The sequence below is a fragment of the Mauremys mutica genome, unplaced genomic scaffold (assembly GCF_020497125.1).
Source record: "Mauremys mutica isolate MM-2020 ecotype Southern unplaced genomic scaffold, ASM2049712v1 Super-Scaffold_100365, whole genome shotgun sequence".
Lineage (NCBI taxonomy): Eukaryota > Metazoa > Chordata > Testudines > Geoemydidae > Mauremys > Mauremys mutica.
In genome coordinates, this window is record NW_025423323.1 from 15,399 (window position 1) to 22,856 (window position 7,458).

Consider the following 7,458-nt stretch of genomic DNA (forward strand, 5'->3'; position numbering starts at 1 on the left):
AGAGCACACAACATAATTTGACCGTGCCAGTAAATCATGGTACGTTGAATGCTGTGCAGCTGGCATTAGTTTTCTTTGATTATCTGAAAGACAAAAACAGAGGTCCACCCCTTCTGGGCAGTTAATTACTTAAAATATACAATTACTCTTGTTGATTCTAAGCAAAACAGAGGAATTACCCATATTTTCTCGTAGGTGTTTCATAGGCAGCCCAGGTTTCAGTGGACCCCTTCTACCTTATCAATTAGATAATGTGCATTAACACAGATGCTTTGTGGCTTGCTTTTTTTACTTTTAACTTTTAAACACTAAAAGAAAACACCACCACTTACAGTGTCCTTAGAGCCTAATACAATTTTCATTACATAACACTGTATACATTCTTCAAATGATTTAACAAAATTGTTCATAGCCAAATGATTGCAATCTAATAATTTCTTTGCCTGAATTTATTTACAAACATTTTAAAGACACCAAGAAGCCTTCTCTTTAGCATTTTTACAAAGTTCAACTGCTGTTCCCTCCAGCAACTACAGAGTCAACTTTTCACTTTCCTTAAAAATCACTTGCTTGTCTCCTAACAGACACTTCTATCAACTCAAATCACCATTCCAAATATCCTCCTGAGTATTTGAAATCCTCATGCTTATATTCACTTACTCCTTCTTTCCACTACACCCTCAAAAGTTTCCAACCTGGTCTCCAATCTCTCTGTCTGTTGCCTGCCCGCTTGGGCCCGATCCTTCTTTTCTCGCTGAATCGTCCCTTCCATTGGCACCAATTTGCTCCACTACCAGTTTAGCTAGGATGGTTGAGCTTCTCAACTAGCCCCACCCTTCTGGCCTTTTCCCCAAAACATTTCTACTCACAAGACTACCCGAGTCCTCCCTTGTAAGGCTCACCACCTGGGCAAAAATACATGGCCATTGGGTAAAGGCCATTTACTTAACACATAATCCAAACCACTATAGGGGGTCTACCCAGAGACCCACCCACTTGTCTGCTGACAGTTAAACAGGAAAGAAAATTACACAGAAAGCAGAGAAAATTACAGTCTAAGCCAGATTTTTCTACTTCTATTACATTGTCCGTTACAGGGGGCGGGATAGAAAGATCTCAATACAACCTCAGAGCTTCATCGCACACATGGCTTCCACTCTGAGGAATTACAAATGAGAAGTTCAGTTCCGCCCACACACCTAACACCCAAATGAACAGAGCAGAAAAACAACAGTAACTGGTTTTAAACAGAACAGAACCAAAACTAGATAGTGCACCAAAACCAGATAGTGTGTCCTTATTCTATTAGGGCTCACCTTTAATCATACAATCCTTATCATATAACACCAACAATACTAAACAAAGCAAACATAAAATAACAAGGGTTAAAACAGATAGATGATGTAAATTCTGCAGGGCTCCCGCATTATTAGTTGCTCACCAAACTGACAAATTCCTGTTACCAAATTTATCCCTCATGTCAGGTGATCAGACTGGACACTGCAGGAGGTTGATGGGAAGAAAACACACCATATAACCAAATTTTAAAGCTTCATTAAAAATAATAAAACAACAATGGAGAGTGTTGGGAATGCTCCCACCTCATTCAGGAAAAATATGAATGCCCCAAGCCTTAAGCCACTTTAATACTCACACATGTCTCACTGGAAAGTTAAGCTTTGCAAATATAATTCCAATTCTGTAACTTGTACTGCCTTTGGTTTGCCTCCGTCTCTATTTTTCCACATCAGCTGAGGCTGAAAGCAGTTTTTCTTTGCACTCAGCATAGTCCGCGCTGATTCTTGACCTTGAACACAAAACAACTTCTCCTTTATCTCTGGGCTAAGCTGAATTTCAAATTAACCCGTTTCCTAGACAAATTGCTCACACTGTGTCAGAGGCTTTTCTTTGGTGATTAAAGGCTCCTCTGAGATATATGATCTTATCTAGAATTGAAGGTACCTTCTAATGGGCATTGTTTTAGATGGATTTTCACACGTGTGAAGATTCCAATTCTCTAAATACCTGCAGGTTTTAGGACCATAATGTACGTACATGTAATATGCTGGGGTACCCTTAGGGGGTAAGGTGGAATGTTTAGACTGTCCCTTACCATTTTCCACTTACACACACACAGAGGGTGCCTTGTCCGTGCTAGCGGCTCAGAAACTAAGGATCTTTCCCTACAGGGCACTCACACAGGAGAGGACTCACAAGGAAGACTACGGACTCTCCTACACCTCCCTTCAGCAAAGAGTGTTGGCTAGTCTCTGGGAGATGGCGCCGCTTACTCTGATTGCATCCAGTGAGATGATCAGATTGTCAGTAGCCCACATGGAAAGGAAAGGGGAGGGAAGATGGGTTCACACACTCCTAGACCCAGGTAGCTTCCTCGCCGGACTATACCAGGCCGAGTCAGCCCACCGAGGGTCGGATCTCCTAAAGATCCACTAGTTACCGGGCTTGCCTTAGAGCAGTCCTGATCATGAGCTTCCGCTTCACAGGGTACTCTGGGCGTCTTCCGATAAACGATCACTCACACTGGTGTACACACACACCCACACACACCAAGGCCTCTTTTTTTTTAACCCTTTTTTTAACCTTTTTATCTCTTTTTAATTTTTTTTTTTTTAACCACGATGCATCTTTACCTGGTCCGGACCAATACCATGAGGCGGTATGACAACCCCTCTTGAGGTGGTAAAAACCCCTCAGCACCGGTGCATTCTAATGCATTTACCTATGCATTACCTTATGCATTTACCTATGCATTTACCTTGGCCAACTCAGCAGTTCCCAGTACTGCTATAAACTAACCTTATTGGGGCCTCTCCCCAATACCACTTTGCATCTGATCCTGCTGCACAGTCAATAAGTTCAGATGGCCGTGAGCCCAACAGAGACAGAACGTCCTCACGGACAGTCCTCCTCCGATACCCCAATAGAGATTTCAAAAGGTCTCATACCTCTCATGTGGCGCCATGGGGTTCGAAGGGGAATGATCCGTAGTAGCCATCTGTGGGTCCATGGGCATTGCCATCCCGGACGAGCCCCCAAATTGTTGGAGAAAAACTTAGTTCTCGCTTTTTGTTTGGGTGCAGCAAAATCAAATACTTTATTATTTCTCCAGTAATTAAAATGGAGGGAGAGAGTGCCATAGGACACAGGGTCACCCCAGTCCCAGACAGGTCTCTCAACTGGTAAACAATTACAGCAAGCTTTATACCTTTGTTACAGACAATTTCTAGCAATAATACAGACGGTAAAAAGCAACAAATACATTTTGTTTATACATAAGCTTTTCTGCTATCTTATTTGTCTCACTCCTAAGAAAAAGCAAGACTGCATATTCGGTTATCTGGAATTGCAAGGTCGTAATAACTTTTCACACAGTTCACTCTGTCTCACATTATCTTTGCTTCTACAAATCTCACGTCATTAGGGTCACAGCTAGCCTAACTCATGCTAAGTAACTTACATTCATTAAGATCCCTTCAAATCCTTGTTAATTATTTCCTGGCTTCCACACAGACTAACAAATTTATTTGAGCATAAGCTTTGCGGGCTAAAACCCACTTCATCAGATGCATGCAGTGGAAAATACAGCAGGAAGATATATAGATATAGATATAGATATACACAGAGAACATGAAAAAATGGGTGTTGCCATATACACTATAATGAGAGTGAGCAGTTAAGGTGAGCTATTATCAGCAGGAGAAAAAAACCTTTTGTAGTGATAATCGGGATGCCCATTTCCAACAGTTGACAAGAAGGTGTGTGTAACAGTAGAGGGACAAATAAACATGGGGAAATAGTTTGACTTTGTGTAATGACCCATCCACTCCCAGTCTTTATTCAAGCCTAATTTAATGGTGTCCACTTTGCAAATTAATTCCAATTCAGCAGTCTCTCATGGGAGTCTGTTTTTGAAGGTTATTTGTTGTAATATTGTGACTTTTAGGTCTGTAAATGAGTGACCAGAGAAACTGAAGTGTTCTCCAACTGGTTTTCAAATGTTATAATTCTTGACATGTGATTTGTGTCCATTTATTATTTTACGTGGAGACTGTCTGGTTTGGCCAATGTACATGGTAGAGGGGCATTGCTGGCACATAATAGCATATATCACATTGGTAGATATGCAGGTGAATGAGCCTCTGATGGCGTGGCTGATGTGATTAGGTCCTATGATGGTGTCCCCTGAATAGATATGTGGACAGAGTTGGCAATGGGCTTTGTTGCAAGGATAGGTTCCTGGGTTAGTGTTTTTGTTGTATGGTTGCTGGTAAGTATTTGCTTCAGGTTGGGGGGCTGTCTGTAAGCAAGGACAGGCCTGTCTCCCAAGATCTGTGAGAGTGAGGGATAGGTTGTAGATCCTTGATGATGCACTGGAGAGGTTTCAGTTGGGGGCTGAAGGTGACGGCTAATGGTGTTCTGTTCCTTTCTTTGTTGGGCCTGTCCTATAATAGGTGACTTCTGGGTACTCTTCTGGCTCTGTCAATCTATTTTTTCACTTCAGCAGGTGGGTATTGTAGTTGTAAGAACACTTGATAGAGATCTTGTAGGTGTTTGTCTCTGTCTGAGGGGTTGGAGCAAATGCGGTTGTATATTAGAGCTGGGCTGTAGACAATGGATTGTGTGGTGTGCTCTGGTGAAAGCTGGAGGAATGTAGGTAAGTATAACGGTCTGTAGGTTTACGGTATAGGGTGGCGTTTATGTGACCATCGCTTATTAGCACTGTAGTGTCCAGGAAGTGGATCTCTGGTGTGGACTGGTCCAGGCTGAGGTTGATGGTGGGATGGAAATTGTTGAAATCATGGTGGAATTCCTCAAGGGTTTTCTTTTCCATGGGTCCAGATGATGAAGATGTCATCATGTAGCGCAAGTAGAGCAGGGTCATTAGAGGATGAGAGCTGAGGAAGCATTGTTCTAAGTCAGTCATAAAAATGTTGGCATACTGTGGGGCCATGCGGGTACCCATAGCAGTGCCGCTGACTTGAAGGTATACATTGTCCCCAAATGTGAAATAGTTATGGGTGAGGACAAAGTCACAAAGTTCAGCCACCAGGTTTGCCATGACATTATCGGGGATACTGTTCCTGATGGCTTGTAGTCCATCTTTGTGTGGAACGTTGGTGTAGAGGCCTTCCACCTCCATAGTGGCCAGGATGGTGTTTTCTGGAAGATCACCAATGGATTGTAGTTTCCTCAGGAAGTCAGTGGTGTCTCGAAGATAGCTGGGAGTGCTGGTAGCATAGTGCCTGAGGAGGGAGTCTACACAGCCAGACAATCCTGCTGTCAGGGTGCCATTGCCTGAAATGATGGGGCATCCAGGATTTCCAGGTTTATGGATCTTGGGTAGCAGATAGAATACCCCTGCTGCTTTTTTGGCCTGTCTGGGAGGTTTTTGTCAGCCCTGGCAACACAAAAAGGGTATCATTGCGAGCGCCCACGAAGGTGAGATGAATTTTTGCCTGCCTTGCTCAGCTTGACTTGCTTCCTCACCCCATTCCTGCCTTAGATCCTGGGTCGCCTGGTGGCTGAAGATGGTCCATTGTCTCAAGCGGTGCCAGAGCCTGACACAGTGCCCCGGGCAGCCTTTGCTCTGCACATGCCGGCCGTGCACATTTGCAAATACTTTAAAGCTCTTGTCAGTAAGTTCTGGGAACAGTTGCTCACCTTCAGAGGAAGCTCCCTAAAATTGGCCTGTCTCACCCAGTGGTACATTGACCTCTGTTCAGACTGAGCCGAAGTGGGGGGGGGGGGCTTGCTGCTGTGGCTGCCACTGCTGTGAGGGTGGCCACTGTTGCGGATGAAGCCATCTTGGAAGTACCTTCCACTTAGCCACCCACTGAAAATCCTGTAGGATGTAAGGTGGGAATAGAAGAACACGGGGGGGGGGAGGCCTTCCTAATCTCCTCCCCCTTCCGCCAATATCGGCCATCCCATACCCGGTGCTGCACCCAGTGGGGTAAAAAAAAATACGGCCATATCGGAAGAGTCAGTTGGGTTCTTTATGGTTGTCCCATCATTCCCCTCGGGCCTGACCTGCCCTCCAGCTCAGCCACCCACTGAAAATTGAAAAACAAAAAAGTAGAGCCGTACAAGGCTTCAAAGCCCACCAGGCCCAACCACCATTTCTAATACAGCAGAAAAGCCGCACTTCTCCTGACTAGGTAGGGACATCCTATGGCCCCACAAGAAGTGGAAGGCCATCGTGTTCGGTCTCAGCAGCATTCGTGGAGCAGGGGGAAACACATGGCTGAGGTTAATGACAAGGTCCCCTTCCGCCACCGGCTGAGCCATTCCTCACAGGCCAGCAACCATTTCTCCCAGTTCGCGTTCCCCACCTCGTCCCCAACCGAACGCTAGAAGGCCCAGCCATCAACCTGCAAACTCTTGTAGCCCTCCTCTTCCGCCCTGACTGATAGGGGGGTGTATTGAGCCTCCCTCCCTTAGGCCCTTCAGCATCCCTGGGGAAAGACAACACCGCCCAAGTGACTTTGGGCCAGTAGGTCAACCAATAGGGCTGCCTCCTAGGCCAGGCTGCAGCCCAGCTTCAGGACTCAAAGGAAATGGAGCTCGCATCCCTACCTACAGGACTCCAGGCACGGCCAGGCTTCTGGATCAAACGTCCCCTCTTGTGCTCAAGTCACAACAAGCTAGCGGGCAAAAGACAGGCGTTCATGGCCTTTGAGAAAGCAAGACAGAGCCTTGGAAGACCCAGCAGGGTTTGTGGCACAGGAATTGTCCTCAGATCCCACCGAGACTCTCAGCTCAGACTGCAGGATTCAAAGTCCCGAATGCTGGCCCTTACACCATGGGGCCAATAGGGAACCCCCAGACCTCTGCTGAGCTCTGGTGTGGATGACCCTGTGGGGGCAGCCCTGCATTTGCTCACCAAGTTGGCCTGCAGCAGTTAGGCCTCTGGGAGCTGAAGCATTCTTAATCGAGACTGAGAGGCCAGTGGGCATGTGAGGAAGTTGCCCCTTCAGTCCCAGGCCCTTCCTAGTGAAAAGCCAAGTCCTGGGGAAAAAAGGTCAAATAACATGCTGCAAAAACACCTTCTTTCATGTTGAGGGGAATAGTTCCCACTTCACCTGACCAGGGACTTGAACCCTGGACCCTCAGATTAAAAGTCTGATGCTCTACCCACTGAGCTAGCCAGGCTCACATGTAAGCAAACCAAATTTCATCCACAAGAGAACCTAGTCATGAAAATGAGGGCAGGAAACAATACAGAAAACCTGCTACTCTCCCTCTCTTAGCAGTCCTAGCCCCAGCCTGCTCCTCCATCCCGCCCCCTGAGGCCTTATTCTTTTTTTAGTTAAATATCAAATCCAGGAGAAAACACAGTTATACAAAGCAAAATGAAATCACAAACAGAAATGTCATTGGAAATACAAAAATAAAAAAGGGAAATGCAATTCCCATCGCTTTATCGTGTCGGGGCCA

At 45.6% G+C, this 7,458-nt stretch overlaps 1 non-coding gene across 1 annotated transcript; it reads right to left on the reverse strand.

Annotated features, from left to right (window-relative positions):
• Positions 1-7,100: 7,100 nt before the first annotated feature.
• TRNAK-UUU lies at positions 7,101-7,173 on the reverse strand. Its single transcript has one exon. It is a non-coding gene; the product is annotated as a tRNA-Lys (tRNA).
• Positions 7,174-7,458: the final 285 nt, after the last annotated feature.